Consider the following 22,587-nt stretch of genomic DNA (forward strand, 5'->3'; position numbering starts at 1 on the left):
ACTTCTATAGTATGTAGTGTCATTCACAATAGTGGAATTCATAGCCCAAAACATAGGTAAATGATATCATCTCTTTGGAATTATATAGTTGATGAAAAGAAAACATGGCCACGAGTCATCTGTCTTTGTGATGGATGACTTGATCACTATTTGATAGTGATTGACTTTTCATGAAGGAAGGTGTAATTGTTGCCATGAGATAAAATAGTATCATATTGGGAGAACAGTTTTCATCCCAAAGAGATCAATGATATCTTATAAGGGTAACACACTTATGACAAGGTCATTAGATGAGCACTGAGTAGTTGCTTTCATAATAGCATGTTGTTGGGGAGAGCTTGGTCATGATGCTATAGTGGAATGACTTCGTGACTAAATGAGTTTATAATTAGTAGGCAAAAATTAGAAACTTAATTATAAATCATTTGAGTCTCAACTACATAAGTCTAATCGGACCCTCCGCTGGCTCATTGAAACCAAAGATGAATTGCGTATTTGAATAGAAATGAACAGAATGAATAGGAAAATAGAAATGATAAACATTCAGGAATGATTATTGTTTTCCCCGAAATGGATAAATGGAATCATTTGGAAATGAATGTAGGTTTCCAAAAATGGAAATGAATTGAAAATGATCCATTTGAAATCCTATATGGATTACATAAAAAATGATCAGAGAAATGAGTTCATATATTTAGACTATTTTGAAGCCCGAAAATAAAAATAAATCAATCGGTCATAGTGAACATGTCGAGTTGTGAAATATTGAACATATTTTCTCAAAATTTTACCAAGGGTAAAATCATCAAAATTTTACCAATGGTAAATTCGTTAAAATTTTGCTAGGAGAAAAATAAGGATAAAAAAATTGTTTTATATATAAATATTAAATTTTATTTTGGGAAAATAGAAAAACTAAATCAGGTTGGATCACATTACAAAGTACCAGGTCAAAAAGGCCTACGAAGTACTCGTAATTGGACCCAACGTGAGAGAAGCCCAAAAACCCCTCATAAACATGAAGGGGTTGCAACCCTAGTAGAAATACTAGGGTGTGTCATCCACTCTAGTCCTATTTTAAGTAGGATGTTGTGTTTCTATTTGAAATAAACCACTACAACTCAACAAGGGTTTTGTCTTCTCTTCCTATAAATATATGGCACTGGTAGAGCTATGAACACAACTTTGAGAGATTGTTTTTTTGTCGAAAAATAGAGAGAATTTATTCTCAACAATTATATTACATATACTTTTTCAGAATAACAATTCTACCAGTTTCTATTAAAAAGAGAGAATTTTTTTTTTCACTCAAAAATGAGAGAAAAATTTTTCTAGTTTTGTTTTTCGATTCAATTGGTTCGAGCCCACACTCAAAGTAGTTTGTGGTATGAAAATAGCGGAGAATATTGTTTGGTTGAAATCTGAAAACAACGAACGTCCGCTAAGTCGAAAATAGTGAAGGTCCGCTAAGCCAAAAACACAAGTACAAATTCGGTTAAGGTTTATTGTTATAAATATCACAAACTAGGTCGATTTTCAAAATTTTAATTTTCCGCTTTGCAAGAAAACTATTTTCAAACCGTGATTTTTCCAACACTATCTTGGGTGGGAAGTCTGCCAGAGAGAATCTAAGAAAGAGGTAGTCCACTGGGAACCATCGTTGATGGGAGTTCCTGGTAGTTGGTCTGATGTAACACCCCTAACCCGTATCCAACTTCGGACAGGGCTCGAGGCATTACCAGGACTTTACACTTTCGGTACACGAACTCAAGTCAAAAATTTCATTTAAATTTAAAACCTTTCAGTCATAAACATCTCGTCCCTTATATAGGCCTTCGAAACCTATAACATATCAGAAGGCAATGTGGGACAAATTCGGGCTTGTTCGATTTCCCTTGGGTTCCTCAGAACATTTTCCGTAGCAAAAAGGGGCACACGCCCATACAGGTGGCCCATGTAGACTCACACACCTGTGTGACTTGGGGTACGTCCATGCCTTTAACCCGTGGACAACATTGAAATTTAGGCACGGCCATGGCAAACGCCCATGGACTCATCCCGTGTTCAAAACTTGAGCATTCTGTTAAATTAACACGACCCAGACACACGCCCGTGTGTCCTACCTGTGTACAACTTCGAGATAAAAATTTTTAAGTGCAGGGGACACACGGCCTTAGCACACGCCCGTGTGTCCAACCATGTGGACTCTAATAGGCTATTTTCCAAGCCTAAAGTCACCTCTTTCTACCTCTTATGTTTAGAAATTTCCAAGTTTGAGAGAAAACACAATTTTACATTTGTAAATAATCTTAATAAAACTCATTGTATGGAAGCCTCATATCATTGGTTTCATACATGACAGGTTATTTCCCATTTAGTGTTTATGGGTTCCCATGCTGCATTAATCCATCTGAAATTGGCTCGTTCAAGAGACTCATTACCAATTGATAGCAACCCATCGTTTGTAAATAAAACCATGCATAAAATCGTAAGTCATAGCCTACTTAAATTAAACCAACTTTCATGGCTATATACAAAGAGATAAATATATTTCGACATGCGTTCATTTGGAAAATCAAATGACACATATAACAAAATACTCAAAAAATACTATACATGCCACTGAACAAAATGAACAAAGTCTCGATACCAAAGCTTATTTAGTTGATAGTGTGTTGACTGTCTAGTTGTCCTTGAATCCTTTCGAGTCATTGAGCTCTGTGAAACAGGGAAAAAGAGTGGGGTAAGCGTACATGCTTAGTAAGCTTGAATAACCGGAAAGTAAACTTACCGAGTAATTAGCATACATCCATACTTAAATCATGGAATCATCTATTATAAAATGATTTCCTATCATATGCACTTAATCAACGAGTTAGTCACTTAACAAAACATCATGTAATTTATATAGATGAGTTCATCATTCATCATCTTGTTAGCATACATAATATTAACCCCGTTGAGTTTCTAGGAAATCTTGATAGAATACCCAGTATCCGTCAATTCTCACAAATGATCATTTCACATATATGCACTCCCGTGAACCTCACATTTCATGGCGGAATTACCAGTCCAAGCTAAATTCCTCATATCATGAACTCGTAAGGTGATGTCAGGATTACCAGTCCAGGCTAAATCCCTTATAGTGACAAACACCCTTAATGAGTTTGGATCTGAATTACCAGTCCAGGCTAAATTCAGATCCTAATCGGATTACCCATCCGGGCTAAATCCATAGTGCACACATATCCTTCGGAAGGCTTGATCATTCAAGGAACACCCGTCCGGGCTAAATCCTTACTGCAACACATGCAGGATCTCATTCCACATGTAAAACATGGTTTATCCATCGAATTCCCTTTTTAACCTCAACCGAGACAGTTATCAACAATTCATTATCAAAGATGCATTTCATACATTTTCATGTCATCAATAAATCCAAATATCATGTGTTCATAAATCATGCAATTATACATATTAGGGGTTTACTTTAAGTTATCCGAACTTACCTGGTATTCTTCTCGGGATTATGTTTCGATTACTCCGAAACCTTGGGTTTACCTCGATCGACCTCTGGAATTTATTCCTTAGGGTATATAACAACAAAATTAACTCATTATACACTACATTATGCATTTTGGGTTTAATATCTACCCCAATCCAAATGACCATTTTGCCCCTACCCTATCATATTTTTACGATTTAGTCCCTAGGCTCGGATAATGAAACACATACACTTTCTATCATACCCAAGCCTAGCCAAACACTTTTCCTTCTTATGGTAGCCTACATTATCCATTAATTTCTCATTTTAATTCATTAAAATGACAAATGAGCAAAATGCCCTTATACCCTTTCTTTAAAATTTCATCCATGCAAGCCCATTTTTGTCCAACAATTTAGATTTTGGGAAACTTTCTCTCTGAGACCTTCTAATTCATAATCTAAAGCAATTTCATATAAATTTCTTCTAGAAACCAAGTTTTGCAATTTATTCAATTTAGTCCCTAATTTCCAATTAGACACCTTATACTTAAAATTTCTTCATGAAACTTTAACACATGCATATACTCATATTCTAGGCCACATAATAATCATAAAATAAATATTTTGATGTCAGATTTGTGGTCCCAAAACCACTATTCTGACTAGGCCCTATTTCAGGATGTTACATTTATCCCCCCTTAGGGACTTTCGTCCTCAAAAGTCTTACCAGAAAATAGATTCGGATATTGGTTTCTCATGGTTTCTTCCGGCTCCCATGTAGCTTCTTCAATACCATGTCGATGCCATAAAACTTTTACAAGAGCCACATCTTTATTTCTTAACCGTTTAACTTCGCGAGCCAATATCTTAACTGGTTCTTCTCCATAGGTCATGTCCGGTCAAATTTCAATCTTAGTCAGTGAAATTACATGAGAGAGGTCTGATCGATATCTCCTTAACATAGATACATGAAACACATCGTGACTCTTTTCCAGTTCGGGTGGCAACGCCAAACGATAAGCTAACGGTCTAATTCTTTCGGTAATCTCGTACGGTCTGATAAATCGTGGACTCAGCTTACCTTTCCGACCAAATCTCAATACCTTTTTCTATGGAGATACTTTCAAGAATACTCTATCCCCAACTTGAAACTCAATTTCCTTTCTTTTCAGGTCAGCATAAGACTTTTACCTATATGATGCCGCTTTCAAACAATCCCGTATCACTTTAAATTTTTCTTCGGTTTCTTTGATCAGATCAACTCCATGAATCTGATGTTCCTTAAGTTCTGTCCAGTACAATGGAGTCTGACATTTCCTACCATACAAGGCCTCATAAGGTGCCATCTTCAAACTTGTTAGGAAATTGTTATTGTAGGAAAATTCTACCAATGGCAGGTATTTTTCCCAACTACCCTGAAAATCAAGGATGTAACAACGCAACATATCCTCAAGAATCTGAATCATCCACTCAGACTGGCCATCGGTCTGAGGGTGAAAATCTGTGCTAAAGCTCAACTTTGTACCCAAGGCTTCTTGTAACTTCTTCTAAAATCTCAAAGTGAACCTCAGGTCTCTATCAGAAATAATCGACAGTGGTACTCCATGCAATCTTATTATCTCAGAAATGTACAAATCGGCCAATCTATCAAGAGAATAATTAGTCCTTTCTGAAATAAAATGAGCTGACTTTGTCAATTTATCCACTATAACCCAAATGGCATCTTTCTTTTCCGGAGTCATAAGTAATCTTGTCACGAAGTCCATGGTAACTCTGTCCCACTTCCATTCGGGGACCATTACAGGTTGTAAAAAACCTGAAGGTACTTGATGATCAGATTTAACTTGCTGACACACCAGGCATTTCGATACAAATTTAGATACATCTCTTTTCATACCGTTCCACCAGTACATTTTCTTTAAATCGTTGTACATCTTGGTACTTCCTGGGTGAACAGACAAACGACTATTATGTGCTTCTTGCAAAATCTTCCGAATAAGTTCATTGTCTTTGGGTACACAAACCCTATTAAACATCCATCAGGACTAATTCAGAAATCTGACTCAACACTAGACTCACATTGAGCTCTTTTTGCTTGCAAGTCATCATCATTAAGCTGAGCATCATGAATTTCCTGTAGAAATGTAGACCTAGCCTCTAGCTCGGCCAAAACTGAACCATCATCAAGAAAATTCAAACGAGTATCCATAGCTCTCAAAGCATATAGGGATTTTCTACTCAATGCATCGGCGACCACATTCGCCTTTCCCGGGAGATAGTCGATAATCAGGTCATAATCCTTAAATAATTCTAACCATCTTCGCAGTCTCAAATTTAGTTCTTTTTGAGTCATCAACTACTTCAAACTTTTGTGGTCCGTGAATATACGGCAAGTCTCGGCATACAAATAATGCCTCCAAATTTTCAAGGCAAAAACAATAGCAGCAAGCTCTAGGTCGTGGGTTGGATAATTCTTCTCGTAAAGCTTCAATTACCGTGAAGCATAGGCTATCACCTTGCCATCTTGCATAAGTACACAACCCAATCCATTTAAGGATGCATCACTGTAGACCACAAACTCTTTTCCCGATTCAGGTAGCACTAAAACAGGAGCTTTGATAAACGCCAAATTATACATATTTTTACCCCAAATACCTAGCATATTTATGGATGTTTATTACTAGATTTATGGATTTTGGTGCTCTTAATCCTGTTATTTCATGTTTTGTACTCAAGAGAGCACCAAGAGTCAAAAGAAGCCAAAAACGAGCCAAAAGGGGACAAAACTGACCAAATCGAGAAGATGACACGGCCTAAGCCTTGCCACACGGGTAGCTCACACGCCCGTGCCTTTCGAGGGTGTCGACCAAGGCTTTCACGATTCACACGGCCTGGCCATTGACCCACACGGTAATGTGCAATTTAACGGATCGAACACGGCCTGGCAATCACGTCACACGGCCGTGGCACACGGGCGTGTCCCTTTTTCAAAGAGTTGTATTTTACATGGAAAAGGATACTTAGGGAGGGAGAAAGTCAATCCAAAGCCTATATAAACACCCTAAGTATGACCTAGAAAGGGGCCGCTCTTTCCAAAACTTTTTTGGAGTACAGAACCACATGCCGGGAATTACTTGAAGGAAGCCAGACGATCCATCCCAAAAGTCAGAGCTACTCCAAGACTGAAGATCTCTCTCAGAATTCCTTCAGGGGTTTTAGAGTCTTCTTTATGTTTTGTTATTTCCATACTTTTGAGATGTACTCTTATTTTATTATGAACTAAACCCCTTAGATACCTAAGGGGTTTGAAACCTATGATGGATCTTGTTATTATTATCTGAACTGTATGATAAATACTTGATTTGTTCTTAATTATGTGTTCTTAATGCTTGAGTTAATATTCCGGGTATTAATTCATGATTTGATGTGCTTATGCAGAGGAGCAAAAGTCCCTATCTAAGAGTAGATTTGGCATAATTAAGCGAAGTTGATCGAATGCCTAGATTTGGCATAATTAAGCGGAGTTGATCAAACGCCTAGAAATAGGGTTACGAGATTTTACCAGATTAGGGTGAAACCTAATGTGGGAGTCCATATATCAATTTACTGCTTCCCTAGGGGTTTTTATTAAGAAAGATATTTCGATTAATTCAACTGAGAGTTAGATGTTATTAGTCTCGAAAGAGATAATAATATAGGTTAGGGAGTCTTACATATCAAGTCAAGTGAATAAGTCATCTGGTTCAGAGTCAGATAACAAGTGAAATCTAGGTGGATTCCTCATTGGGTGTCGTCTTTATCAATTACTTTTCTTCAAGTCTTTTTCCAAATTTTCTCTTTGCTTTAGTTTAATTAGTTAATTAGTTTAGTTAATTAGTTTAATAAACAACCTCTCTTTATTTCTAGGTTAAATAATAAAAAGATTGTTATTACTAGTACTTTTGGTTTCCTTGGGTATGATATCTCGGTCTTGCCATTACTATACTATTGTTTGATAGGTGCGCTTGCCTTTTCGTCGTGATAATAGTTAGTCTAGGTTTGATCTTCATTATAAATATTTATTACTTGTTACGAATCACGCGATCAAGTTTTTGGCACCGTTGCCGGGGTACTAAAATATTAGGAACGCTAAATTTTTATTACTTTAGCCATTTATTTTTCCTGCAATTTAATTTTATTTAATTCTATTATTATTATTTATTAATTTACTTTTTCTTTCTCTTGGCAGGTTTTTATAGTTTATGACTAGAAGAAACCCGTCAGGACCATTACTTTTTGACGAAGAAATCGATCGTACAGTTCAGAGAAATCAAAGAGAAATAAGGCACAGCTTACGATACATGAAGAATGAGCAAGAAGATGATACTCAACTCCTAACCGACGAGATGGCTGAAAACCAAGGCAATCAGCTACCTCCTGCAATTGCGGCTAATCAAGATCTTGCTCCACATACTATGTATGATTATGCTAAACCTTCTCTAACAGGAACTGAATCTAGCATAGTTAGACCTGCTGTAGCTGCAAATACTTTTGAATTAAAACCTAACACTATTCAGATGTTACAGAAGTTTGTTCAGTTTGATGGTTTGTAGGATAAAGATCCCAACACTCACTTAGCAAATTTTCTGGAATTTTGCGATACATTTAAAATCAATGGCATTTCTGATGATGTCATTCGTCTTCGGTTATTTCCATTTTCACTGAGAAACAAAGCTAAACAGTGGTTGAACTCGTTACCACGAGGGTCTATCATTACTTGGGAACAAATGATCGAGAAATTTTTACTAAAATATTTTTCGCCGGCTAAAATGGCTAAATTACATAATGATATCTTTTTTTTTATACAGATGATTTAGAAACACTTTACGATGCATGGGAGAGATACAAGGACTTACTGAGAAGGTGCCCTCACTATGGGTTACTGCTTTGGTTGCAAGTACAAACATTCCATAATGGTCTGAATCCCTCGACTCGGCAAATGGTTGACGTAGCTGTTGGCGGAACCATCAACAACAAATCACCTGAAGAGGCTTATGAATTCATTGAAGAAATGTCACTAAATAACTATCAGTGGCAAGTCATGAGGACTAAGCCAACAAAAATAGCCAGGGTTTATAACGTCGACTCAGTTACTATGCTGTCAAATCAGGTAGAACTTTTCAATAAAAAATTGATGGTTTACTTGGCTCTACACAGGTACATCCAGTAATGAGGTGTGACGTAAGTTGAGGAGGTGTGCATATAGAATATAAACCCTTCAATCTCACAATCGAAGAGGAACAAGTCAACTATATGGGTAACAATAACTTTAGATCTCAAAATAACCCATACAGTAATACTTATAATGCAGGTTGGAGGAACCACCAAAATTTCTCCTAGGTGGTCAAGGAAATCAAAAGCCACAAAATCCCGAGGGTTTTCAATAGCCACCTTATCAACAAGAGAAGAAACCGAACCTTTAGGAGATGCTCTCAAAATTCATATCAATGTTTAGGGTTTAGGGTTTAGGGTTTAGGGTTTAAGGTTTTAGGGTTTAGGGTTTAGGGTTTATGGTTTATGGTTTAAGGTTTAGGGTTTAAGGTTTAGGGTTTAGGGTTTAGGGTTTAGGGTTTAGGGTTTCCAAAATACCAAGACAGCACTTAAAAATCAACAAGCATCGATCCAAGGACTCGAAACTCAGATAGGCCAGCTTTCCAAATTGATCTCCGAATGACCACAAGGTAGTTTGCCAAGTAATACCGAACCTAACCCAAGGGAATAACTCAACGCAATTAATACACAAGATGACAAAGAAGTCGTTGGGCCTGAACCAGAACTGAGGCAAGAAACTGTGGTAAGAAATGGAGAGATAAGGTAAGTCAAAATACAAACAAACCAGTGACTGTCAAATATAAACCTCGTGTGCCATACCCTAACGCGACAAGGAAAGACCGCTCAGACGAACATTTCGATAAATTCCTTAAACTTTTGAAGAAATTATATATTAACTTACCGTTTATTGAAGCTTTGTCGCAGATGCCAAATGCAAAGAAATTTTTAAAAGAGCTTTTAGTAAATAAGCGGAAGTTGGACGAAGCATCGAATGTGGAGCTAAATGCAGTCTGCTCAGATATTCTACAGAATAAGCTACCCCACAAATTGAAAGATCCAGGGAGTTTTACAATTCCTTGCTTAATTGGTAGTTTAGATATACATCATGCATTAGCTAATTTAGGGGCTAGTATTAACGTCATGCCTTACAAAATGTTTAAGCAACTAGGTCTTGGGAAACCTAAACAAACTAGGATGAGCATTCAATTGGCAGATAAAACTATAAGATTCCCTAGGGGTATTATTGAAGATGTACTCGTGAAAGTAGATAAGTTCATAGTTCCTGTTGATTTTGTTGTTCTAGACATAGAAGAGGATAATAACACCCCTTTGATTTTAGGGAGGCCCTTTTTAGCAACTGCTAAAACAATTATTGATGTTGGCACAGGTGAGCTTACACTTCGTGTGGGAGACGAAACGATCACCCTTCAAGCTCGTAATTCTGGGCATCACATCAAACATTGAAGGTAATAGTCCACACCAATCTACTAAAATTGACAAAATGACTTTGCAGAAGTTAAGCTTCAAAGAAGTTCACGAGCCATGTTTTAAGGATGATAGAGGACACATTCATAAAGAACAAAGACTACAGATAAAGGAGCTAGACGAATGGCGAGCACACAAACCAAGAACACATGATAAATCAAAACTACGCCAAAACAATCTCGATACCTCTCCTAATCAACTTAAGGTTGGCGATAAAGTCTTACTAGATGCCGCAGATCCCAACATTGTCACTACCATACCGAATGAGGAAACCCTTCTTACGGTACTTAGTATTTTTCCATTCGGTACGGTGGAGGTGAGTCACCCAAATTTCGGCACTTTTAAGGTAAACAACACCCGTTTAAAACCTTATTTTGATGAGATTAATAGCAGGAATGAAGAGTACGAGCTCCTCGAACCACCCTGACCATTCACTAAAGAGGTAAGTCGAGCTTAAACTATAAATAAGTGCTTCTCGGGAGGCAACCCGAGCACTAACATATTTTGATTTCTTTATTTTTAATTTCTAACACTTTGAATCATTAATTTTATCTTTGAATTACAAAGTTTTTCAGCACACATGGCCAGGTACACGGGCTTGCCTAAGGCCGTGGCCAAGGAGGGGAAGAGACACGGTCGTGCGATACAGCCGTGTGGAAGCAGAACATGATTTCCCCAAAACACGGGATGCGATAAATCCCCACAGTCTTGCGACATGGCCGTGGGTGAACTTGATAGGTGAACACGGGCGTGGGAATAGAAAAACACGGGCGTGCCAGGGGCAAGGCTCGGTTCTGTTTCTTCGACACGGGCTTGAGATACGCCCGTGCCATTAAACCGTGGACAATAATAAATGGGCGTGGTACACTAACACACGGGTGTGGGAGAAGTAAATAAAGCTAGGCACGACCGTGTGACATGGCCGTGTGCCACACACACCCAAGACACACGGGCGTGGGATAGAGCCGGGCACTACCTAAATTGCAAAATTCAAAAAACACGGGCTCACCTTCAGAGTACACGGGCGTGGGCCTAGGCTGTGTGCACCTCCCCTATATAAGCAAATCACTGTTCATTTTCTTCTTCCTTTCAAAACCCTAGCCGAAATCTTCCCTTCTTAACTTCCTAATCCCTATTCCAGCCATCATTCCCCAGATTCTCACTTTCCCAACCCCCAAACCACCCTCAAATCCACTCCCCTTGCATCAATCCTCACTTTCCCCTTTCTTTTCCCTCTATTTTTCCTCCACATGGCTGTACACTCACGCCCCACGCCTGTGTTCGCCATCAACACACTTGTGCGCCGTCCTACAGCAGTTTTTGGTTCACTTTCTCAACCTTGTTTTTCCAATTTATGTTGCTACATTAGTATTCTATATGCTTTACAAAGATATTGTTAATATTACCAATTTGTTCTAATTAAGTTAGGAATTTGCTTTCGTATTTTCTATATTTGGATTGTTTAAACTACTAAATAGCATATACTAGTTCTAGGATTCTTGCTTAACCGATGATGCATTTTTTATTTCAGTACATGTTTCTGAATAATCATATAAATTTTTCACCTCTCGCTTGATATCGGTAAATGTTAACACATTTGGAACTACTATATCAATGCTCATACCTTTTCAGGTACATTATGTCATCATCGAGAGGCAAGAAGGCCATGATCCCATCCTCAAAGAGACGTAAGGGATCGGGTTCTTCCTCGGTACGTGCTACAACTGAAGTTCGGCACCCATTCCTTGAGTTTCTGCAAGCTTCACAGGAGGAGCTATTTCAGATACTACGCGCGCGACCCCTCACTACAAGTTGTTGCATTGACTGGGCTGCCGTAGAGCAAGTCCAACTAGCTGATGCCATCCGCGCCCTCCTGTCCATAGACCCATGGGAACGGTTCTTTGATATCATCGAACCTACTTATTTAGAGCTAACTTTAGAATTGTGCTCTACTTTTCATTTACAGGTGGTGATGACGAACAATGACCCCGGCACCATTCACTTCCAATAAGGAGGTCTAGTTCATGCGATGAGTGTCCCAGAGTTTGGAGTCGCTCTGGGATTTACACCGATGAGTTTATGGAGGAGGAGGACATGAATGCACTACCATGCAATATCCACAGTTCGCCCTCCTCGTGTTGGAAAGCTTTGGCACCACTCTCTTCCACCTACGACCCTAGTAACTCAAAGGCCTCAGCTCTTGCCCCTTCCTTACGCTATCTACATGCCATATTGGCAGACACTTTGACTGGAAGGAAAGAAAGCACCGTCGTCGTCAACACCCACGACGCCTACTATTTCTGGTGCATGGCAAATGCACTCGTGACTGACTTGGCGTACTTTATCACTTTCGCCATGCGCCATCAGACTGAGAGGCATCGAAAGGGAGTAATCTTTATCGGCCCCTATGTGACGCACCTTACCAGACACTTTGGCCTCCTCAACACTGTGGTCCAGTCATCAGTACTTACACTGATAGGTCAGATGTCCCCACAGGGCATCATGACTATTTTACACATGAAGATGATTGAGCGTCGCCGTGGGACCGATCCTCCTTAGTACCATCTCACTCATGCCATGACGAGGAGGATCTAAAGGACATTCCTAATGATATCCCCCCACAGCACGAGGAGCCTTCTACCACGCCAGCTAGGGAGTAACCAGTTCACGCGGCTACTTCATTGGCACACATTTCTGACTAACCTGCTCACTTCGAGCAATATTGCACTACACAGTTCGAGATGATTCATGAGCGAGATCGGTGACATGATCGACGGATGGACGACATGTAGGCCATGATGCAGCAGCTGTGCCAGCACTTTCACATCGCCACTCCAACGCCACCATTTGAGGGCCCTACTGATGAGGATCATTGAATCCTCCTATCTTTTTATTTTTATTTTTATTTTTATTTTTATTTTTATTTTTATTTTCATTTCAATTTTATTATTTTCTTTTGAAAGACATATCTGTATTAGTAAATTTTACTTTCTTCATTTTTCTGGTATCACTAACAAGTAATCCCACTACACTCTCTTCCACACCAACACTTAATAAGCTCTTCATGATTCTACAGACTTCTAAGCAAAGCTTCTAGGAGTATTTTACGGAATGAGGAAACAAATAGGGAACAATACCCCATGAGTGCCATGTTCAACGACCCAATTTCTTCATCTAGCCAAGAACAGTGGCAGCTACCACTTTTCCCAAACACTCCAGCCTCAGAATTAAGCTCCGCATCCATATAACAGGGAGTTTCACTGTAACAGCCCGATTTAGGGCCAAAACAAAATAGTGGTTTTGAAACCATGAATCTGAGGTTGAAAGAAATTATTTTGATTAAGTTTTAGTGTTCATATTATGATTTCATAATTGTGTGAAAATTTCGTTGCGAAATTTTATCGATTGGGTGTTTAATTTGATATTTAGGACTAAATTGAAATAGGTATATAAATGTGTGTTCTAGTTCATAAAGTACTTGATTGAAATGGGGGTTTTAAGTCCTTAAATGGAAATTAGACCATTATACTTTATGTGGACAAAAATTAGGACATGGATGGAATTTTAAGAAAGTTTAGTAGTAAGGGCATTTTGGTCATTTGTATATTAAATGAAATAAAATGGGAAAAATAACACAAAAATGTGTTCATCTTCATTCAAGCTTGGCCGAAATTTACATGTTCTCCATAGCTAGGGTTTTTCCCAAGCTTTCAAGCTCAATAGTAAGTGCATTCAAGCCTCGTTTTAATGTTCTTTACATTTTTGAAATCCTCGTAGCTCGGTCTACCTATTTCTACCCTTATTTCGAGTTAGGGTTTATGTTTAAAATTTTACCCATGAATGATATGCATGTATTTTGATGTTTGATGGTAGAATATGAATGTTTGAAGTTAGGAGAATGATCTTTTCTAAGCGATTTTTAGCGAAAACGAGCAAAACAGCATAATCGGTAAAAACACCTATTGTTCATAACTATGTGTTAGAGTGAGAATTTGATGTTGTCATAGAAGGGAAAAATGATCAACATGTCGTAAAACATAATAATAAGGGCTTAAATTAAATTTCTGATCCAGGGGAAAAATTGTAATTTTGTAAAAGTTAGGGGCAAAAATGTAATTTTCCATAATGTGATTTTTGGATTGAAATAAATAGTATGAGTGTTAAATGAGCTAAATGTATTGTTATAGATCAAGAAAGGCTTGGAATCGATCTCGAACGGGGGAAGGAAAAGGTTTTGGACTAAATTGCAAAATTTTTATATTTTGCACCGAGGTAAGTTTGTATGTAAATAATACATTAACTTCATTTACATTTTTATATTTCAGCCTATTATATGTATTTTAGCTAATTTTGAAGCATAAATCGACTATTGGAGGAATGGAAATAAGTAATAGAGAGAGAAATCCTGATTAAACATTCGGAAAGATTGAATAATATAGATGGAGTGTAGCTAGGTCACATGTATGGTGCTGTGTGCACATCATGTGTACAAGAAAGCTACGAGATACTATGTAGTAGCTAGGTCACATGTGTGATACGGGATGTATCCCATGTAGACAAGAGAGCTACGAGATAAATTGGCTAGGTCACATGGGTGGTACTAAGTGTTCACCATGTGTACAAGAGAGCCGAATTATATGAAATATGATGGTAGAGCTGTGTGCTGAAACCACCAAGTATCGAAGATTGATCCGAATTGTTCAACGGGATGATTTTATAGTGACATTGTAATCATGAACCTACACTTGTGATGTATGAAATGTGGTGAAAGTGAATTGTGATATGTAGGCTAAATGAGGTAAATACAAAGAAAGTGTGAAAGAGTGAATTAGTAATAATACTGTTTTGGACAGTTGTAGTGGCGTGAATTTGAAAAATCACCAAAAATAGTAGGAATTTAATTAGAGGCTGAATGAGATATGAATTTAAAGCTCAATGAGTAAACATAGCAAGTAAAAGAACTCTATATTTTGAGATAATTATATTTGTGTGTGACTTGCTCAGAATGACTATGTGATCCCCTGTTCTAACTTTGAAAAATCATTAAAAATTGTACAAAACTAATTAAGAAATATAGTTTATATTTATAGATTCCTTATTGAGTATAGTTTTAAATTAAACAAATTTCATGGCTATTTGAATTGTTTACAGGGAGAAATTCAACTCGTAGTGAACAGAGGTCAAATCAGTCGAGCTGTATAGCAGGGGAAACTTTAACTAATAAACTGTACTAACTTGCTGGACCAAAAATTCTTGAAAACAATTAGTAAGAATTTATATGAGTCTAGTTTCAGTAAAATTTTATGGATTTGAATTTTGAGTTTTGTAACCCGAGTTATTATTTATTTAGTTAACATGACGCAGGAGAGACAGCTCAATCAAAGTGGAGTAAATACTGAAATTAAAAGGAAATACACTTGAGTTAATGTGTAAACATATTAGATTCTTTAATTATTATTTATATACTTACTTACTAAGTTATATAAGCTTACTTTCTTTTCTCTCTTTTGTCTTATAGTGTCGTCCGGCATTGCTCGGGAGTTAAGGATCGTTGAAGATCTACCACACTATCAATACTTTTGGGTATTTGAATGAAACATTTCTTTTAAATTATGGCATGTATAGTAGGCTTCGTTATTTTGTTACGTGTCAGAATTACCTAGATTTAAAATATTGGTTACATTATTTAACCAAATTATTTTGTATAAGCCATTGAAGTTGGATAATATTGTTCAAGACATATGTTATAATGATACATTATCTATTTAGATGACATATTTCTATTTCGGTTTCGCTTAATGATATATATTATGATATGGTAATACCTCGTACCCTGTTTCTATGTGGAACACGGGTAAGGGGTGTTACATTTAGTGGTATCAGAGCTGTGGTTTAGTCTGTTCTCGGACTAATAAAGTGTGTGTAAAAGTCTAGCTATACATGCCATAAATACACTGTGATAGTGTGGCGACTCCTGATTATTCTAAACTGTGTTTTGTTTTAATATAGTAATCGATCCTGATGGAACTGCGGCTGATGATGCTGCTAGTAATGCACCGGCTCCCACACAAGGGACCGCTCCTGTAGAAAGTAGACCTGAGACATTGAGACATGGAGATGAGGCTCGGGATGCCTTTCTCCAAATGATGAACAATTGGTATACTGAGTTTATTCGAGCAAACCCAAATGCTCAACCTCCTCCACCCCCTTCCATACCTCAAATGGTTCCTGTAGCTGCTCAAGGCATAGATTTGGTAAGAATGAACAAGCCTCCGGTTGAAAACATTTGAAAACAAGGGGTCGAAGAGTTTAGAGCAAAGATCGATGATGATCCCGAGAAGGCGGAGTTCTGGCTTGAAAATTCTATCCGTGTATTTGATGAACTTTCATGTACACCAGAGGAGTGCTTAAAGTGTGCTGTATCACTTTTGAGAGATTCGGCCTACCATTGGTGGAAGACTTTGGTAGCAGTGGTGCCAAAAGAAAAAGTTACTTGGGATTTCTTCCAGGAAGAATTCAGAAAGGAATACATAAGTCAGCGATTTATTGATCAAAAATGGAAGGAGTTCCTTGAATTGAAGCAGGACAAGATGTCTGTGGCAGAGTATGAACGCGAATTTGTAAGGCTCAGCAAGTATGCCCAGGAATGTGTGTCCACCGAGGCCATTATGTGTAAAAGGTTTGAGGATGGGCTAAATGAGGACATTAAAGTGCTTGTGGGAATTTTGGAGCTGAAAGAATTTGTAGTATTGGTTGACCGAGCTCTTAAAGCCGAAGAATTGAACAAAGAAAGAAGAAAAGCTACTGTTGAGGCTCGAGATGTTAGGAAGAGGCTGATAAGCAAGTCATTTCAATCTCAATCAAAGAGGTCTAAAGAGACAAACCCTCGAATGACAGTCTCAGCTGGGGAATCACACAGAGATCGTGGTAAGGCATATTCGGGGTCTAAAGCTCAAGCTACTTCAATGGAAAGTGTGGGTAATGTACGGCCTAGAAAGCCCGAATGTCAGCAATGTGGTAGGCAACATTTTGGTGAGTGTTGGAGAAATGAGCGAGCTTGTTTCAGGTGTAGTTCTCGCGAACATTTTATCAGAGACTGTCTGGAGAAAGTTAAAGAAGAAAAATTTCAGAGTGCTAGACAGAGTACTACCGCTAGCAGAGGTAGACCACTGAGAAATACTAGAGATGGGGCTAGCAGTAAAACTATGATGAAAGATTCAGCAGCGAAATCAGAAGCTAGAACGCCTGCTAGAGCTTATGCCATACGTGCCCGAGAAGATGCATCATCTCCCGATGTCATTACTGGTACATTTTCTTTCTATGATACTATTGTTATTGCATTGATTGATCCCGGGTCTACTCATTCCTATATTTGTGTGAATTTAATATCTAATAAAAAGTTTCCTGTTGAGTTTACTAAATTTACGATTAAAGTGTCGAACCCCTTAGGCCAATATGTGCTTGTTGATAAGGTTTGCAAGAATTGCCCATTAATGATTCAAGGTTACTGTTTTCCGGCTAATCTGATGTTGTTACCATTTAATGAGTTTGACGTTATTTTGGGAATGGACTGGTTGACATTGTATGATGCCAAGGTAGATTGTAAACAGAAAACACTGGAGTTGAAATGTGAAAATGGTGAAACTCTGTGGGTTGAAACAGATGAATCAAATAAATTGCCTATGGCGATTTCGCACATGTCTGCACAGAAAAACATAAGGAAAGGATGTGAAGCTTATCTGGCCTATGTAATGAATACTGAGCTATCTAAATTGAAGCATGAATCAGTACCGATAGTCTGTGAATTTCTAGATGTATTTCCAGAGGAATTGCCTGGATTGCCTCCGAACAGGGAGATAGAGTTTGCCATTGATTTGTTGCTGGGTACTGCACCGATCTCGATTGCTCCATATAGAATGGCTCCGGCTGAATTAAAAGAATTGAAGGCTCAGTTGCAAGAGTTAACAGACAAGGGATTTGTGAGACCGAGTTTCTCTCCCTGGGGTGCTCCCGTATTGTTCATAAAGAAGAAAGATGGCTCAATGAGGCTTTGCATTGATTACCGTCAGCTCAACAAGGTGACTATAAAGAACAAGTACCCGTTGCCGAGGATTGATGATTTATTCGATTAGTTAAAGGGGACCACAGTGTTTTCAAAGATCGATTTGAGGTCCGGTTACTACCAGTTGAGAGTTAAGGAGCCGGATGTGTCGAAAACCGCCTTTAGGACAAGGTATGGACATTATGAGTTCCTTCTGATTCCTTTTGGCCTAACAAATGCTCCAGCTATATTTATGGACTTGATGAACCGAATCTTTCGGCCATATTTAGATAAGTTTGTAGTAGTGTTTATAGATGACATTCTAATTTATTCTCGGGATGAATCTGAGCACGCCGAACACTTGAGAACCATATTGCAGATCTTCAGAGAAAAGAAATTATTTGCTAAGTTTAGTAAAAGTGAGTTCTAGCTTCGTGAAGTCAGATTTTTGGAACATATAGTCTCAGGTGATGGTATTCGAGTGGATCCGAGCAAGATTTCCGCGATCGTTGATTGGAAACTACCAAAGAATGTATCCGAGGTTAGAAGCTTTTTAGGCTTGGCCGGGTATTATAGACACTTTTTCGAGGGATTTTCGATGATTTCCTCTCTTATGACTAAGTTGCTGCAAAAGAATGTTAAGTTTGAATGGACTGATAAATGTCAGCAGAGTTTTGAAAAGCTGAAAGCACGATTGACTGAAGCACCAATTTTAGTACTGACTTTGAGCCGGAAATAGTTTGTAATTTATAGTGATGCATCATTGACAGGCCTTGGATGTGTACTAATGCAAGAGGGTAAAGTGGTAGCTTATGCCTCGAGACAGTTAAAACCGCATGAGAAGAACTATCCTACACATGATTTGGAATTGGCCGCTATTGTCTTCCCCTTGAAGATTTGGCGACATTATTTGTATGGTGAAAAATGCTGAATTTTTACTGATCACAAAAGTTTGAAGTATTTGATGAATCAAAAGAATTTGAATCTGGGACAGTGGAGATGGCTTGAATTATTAAAGGATTATGAGTTAATGATTGATTATCATCCGGGAAAAGCGAATGTAGTTGCTGACACTTTGAGCAGGAAATCTCTTTTTACTTTGAGAGCCATGAATATGGGGTTAGCATTGTCTGATGATGGGTCAATCTTAGCAGAGATAAGGGCTAAACCGTTATTTCTCCAACTAATTTGTGATGCTCAAAAGAATGATAGTGAGTTGCGAACCAAGAGAACTCAGTGCGAATCGGGTTACGACTCAGATTTTCGAGTTGGACCGGATGACTGTTTAATGTTTCGAGATAGGATATGTGTACCGAAAAATGATGAATTGATTCAGAAAATATTATATGAGGCGTACAGTGGTTGTTTGTCGGTACACCCTGGTAGCACAAAAATGTATAATGATTTAAAGAAGTTATATTGGTGGCCAGGCATGAAAAAGGACATTTCTGAATTTGTAACCAAGTGTTTGATCATCAACAAGTAAAAGTGAGCATCAAGTGCCTTCAAGATTACTCCAACCGGTAATGGTGCCTGAGTGGAAATGAGATAGGATTACCATGGATTTGTAACCAGTTTGCCTCTGACTCCTTAAAAGAAGGATGCTGTCTGGGTAGTGGTTGATAGGTTAACAAAGTCGGCTCACTTTATACCGAAGCGTCTGATTACTCACTTGATAAATTAGTGAATTATATATTCTTTGAAATTGTGAGGTTGCACGGGTACCTATGTCTATAATATCGATAGAGATCCGAGGTTTACCTCGAGATTCTGGAAAAAGTTACAAGAAGCTTTGGGTACAAAATTGAACTTTAGTACAGCGTTTCATCCACAAACAGATGGTCAGTCGGAAAGAGTAATCCAAGTACTCGAAGATATGCTTAGATGCTGTGTTTTAGAATTTGAAGGCAGTTGGGAGAAATATCTATCTTTGGTTGAATTTGCCTACAATAACAGTTTTCAGTCAAGTATACAGATGGCACCGTACGAAGCCTTGTATGGTCGCAAGTGTCGGACTCCTTTATATTGGACCGAACTTAGTGAGAAACAGATTCACGGAGTTGATCTAGTTAAAGAAACCGAAGAGAAAGTAAAAGTAATTCTGATTGCTTGAAAGCTGCTTCAGATCGACAAAAGTCATGTGCAGATTTAAAAAGAAAATAGATTGAATTCCAGGTAGGTGATAAAGTGTTCTTGAAGGTGTCACCATGGAAGAAGATTCTGAGATTTAGCCGAAAAGGCAAGTTGAGTCCGCATTTTATTGGGCCGTACGAGATTACTGAGAGAATTGGACCAGTGGCATATCGGTTGGCCTTACCGGCAGAGTTAGAAAGAATTCATAACGTGTTTCATGTATCAAGGTTGCGACATTATCGTTCTGATCCTTCACATGTGATTTCTCCAACAGAAATTGAGATTCGTTCGGACTTGACCTATGATGAGGAACCGATTAAGATTTTGGCTCGAGAAGTAAAACAGTTGAGAAAGAAAAGTATAGCTTTAGTGAAAGTGTTATGGCAAAGACATGGAGTAGAAGAAGCTACGTGGGAACCAGAGGAAGCCATGAGAAAACAGTACCCAAATCTCTTTACCGGTAAGATTTTTAGAGACGAAAATCCTTAAAGGGGGGAGAGTTGTAACAGCCCGATTTAGGGCCAAAACAGAATAGTGGTTTTGAAACCACGAATCCGAGGTTGAAAGAAATTATTTTGATTAAGTTTTAGTGTTCATATTATGATTTCATAATTGTGTGAAAATTTTGTTGCGAAATTTTATCGGTTGGGTGTTTAATTTGATATTTAGGACTAAATTGAAATAGGTAAATAAATGTGTGTTCTAGTTCATAAAGTACTTGATTGAAATGGGGGTTTTAAGTAGAGGTCCTTAAATGGAAATTAGGCCATTATACTTTATGTGGACAAAAATTAGGACATGGATGGAATTTTAAGAAAGTTTAGTAGTAAGGGCATTTTGGTCATTTGTATATTAAATGAAATAAAATGGGAAAAATAACACAAAAATGTGTTCATCTTCATTCAAGCTTGGTCGAAACTTACATGTTCTCCATAGCTAGGGTTTTTCCCAAGCTTTAAAGCTCAATAGTAAGTGCATTCAAGCCTCGTTTTTAATGTTCTTTACATTTTGGAAATCCTCGTAGCTCGGTCTACCTATTTCTACCCTTATTTCGAGTTAGGGTTTATGTTTAAAATTTTACCCATGAATGATATGCATGTATTTTGATGTTTGATGGTAGAATATGAATGTTTGAAGTTAGGAGAACGATCTTTTCTAAGCGATTTTTAGCGAAAACGAGCAAAACGGCATAATCGGTAAAAACACCTATTGTTCATAACTATGTGTTAGAGTGAGAATTTGATGTTGTCATAGAAGGGAAAAATGATCAACATGTCATAAAACATAATAATAAGGGCTTAAATTAAATTTCTGATCCAGGGGAAAAATTGTAATTTTGTAAAAGTTAGGGGCAAAAATGTAATTTTCCATAATGTGATTTTTGGATTGAAATAAATAGTATGAGTGTTAAATGAGCTAAATGTATTGTTATAGACCAAGAAAGGCTTGGAATCGATCTCGAACGGGGGAAGGAAAAGGTTTTGGACTAAATTGCAAAATTTTTATATTTTGCACCGAGGTAAGTTTGTATGTAAATAATACATTAACTTCATTTACATTTTTATATTTCAGCCTATTATATGTATTTTAGCTAATTTTGAAGCATAAATCGACTATTGGAGGAATGGAAATAAGTAATAGAGAGAGAAATCCCGATTAAACATTCGGAAAGATTGAATAATATAGATGGAGCGTAGCTAGGTCACATGTATGGTGCTGTGTGCACATCATGTGTACAAGAAAGCTACGAGATACTATGTAGTAGCTAGGTCACATGTGTGATACGGGATGTATCCCATGTAGACAAGAGAGCTACGGGAGAGATAAATGCAGCTAGGTCGCATGTGTGATTCCAAGTGAAGGACACCATGTAGACAAGAGAGCTACGAGATAAATTGGCTAGGTCACATGGGTGGTACTAAGTGTTCACCATGTGTACAAGAGAGCTGAATTATATGAAATATGATGGTGGAGCTGTGTGCTGAAACCACCAAGTATCAAGGATTGATCCGAATTGTTCAACGAGATGATTTTATAGTGACATTGTAATCATGAACCTACACTTGTGATGTATGAAATGTGGTGAAAGTGAATTGTGATATGTAGGCTAAATGAGGTAAATACAAAGAAAGTGTGAAAGAGTAAATTAGCAATAATACTATTTTGGACAGTTGCAGTGACGTGAATTTGAAAAATCACCAAACATAGTAGAAATTTAATTCGAGGCTGAATGAGATATGGATTTAAAGCTTAATGAGTCTATTTTCATGTAAAATAAATAGAGCAAGTAAAGGAACTCTATATTTTGAGATAATTATATTTGTGTGCGACTTGCTCAGAATGACTATGTG

The 22,587-nt window shown here is 37.8% G+C and overlaps 1 non-coding gene across 1 annotated transcript; it reads right to left on the bottom strand.

Annotated features, from left to right (window-relative positions):
• Positions 1 to 8,301: 8,301 nt before the first annotated feature.
• Positions 8,302 to 8,406, bottom strand: LOC128292492 (small nucleolar RNA R71). Its single transcript, XR_008282477.1, has one exon. It is a non-coding gene; the product is annotated as a small nucleolar RNA R71 (small nucleolar RNA).
• Between the last annotated feature and the right edge of the window lie 14,181 nt (positions 8,407 to 22,587).

This window comes from Gossypium arboreum, chromosome 4, assembly GCF_025698485.1.
Source record: "Gossypium arboreum isolate Shixiya-1 chromosome 4, ASM2569848v2, whole genome shotgun sequence".
Taxonomy (NCBI): Eukaryota; Viridiplantae; Streptophyta; class Magnoliopsida; order Malvales; family Malvaceae; genus Gossypium; species Gossypium arboreum.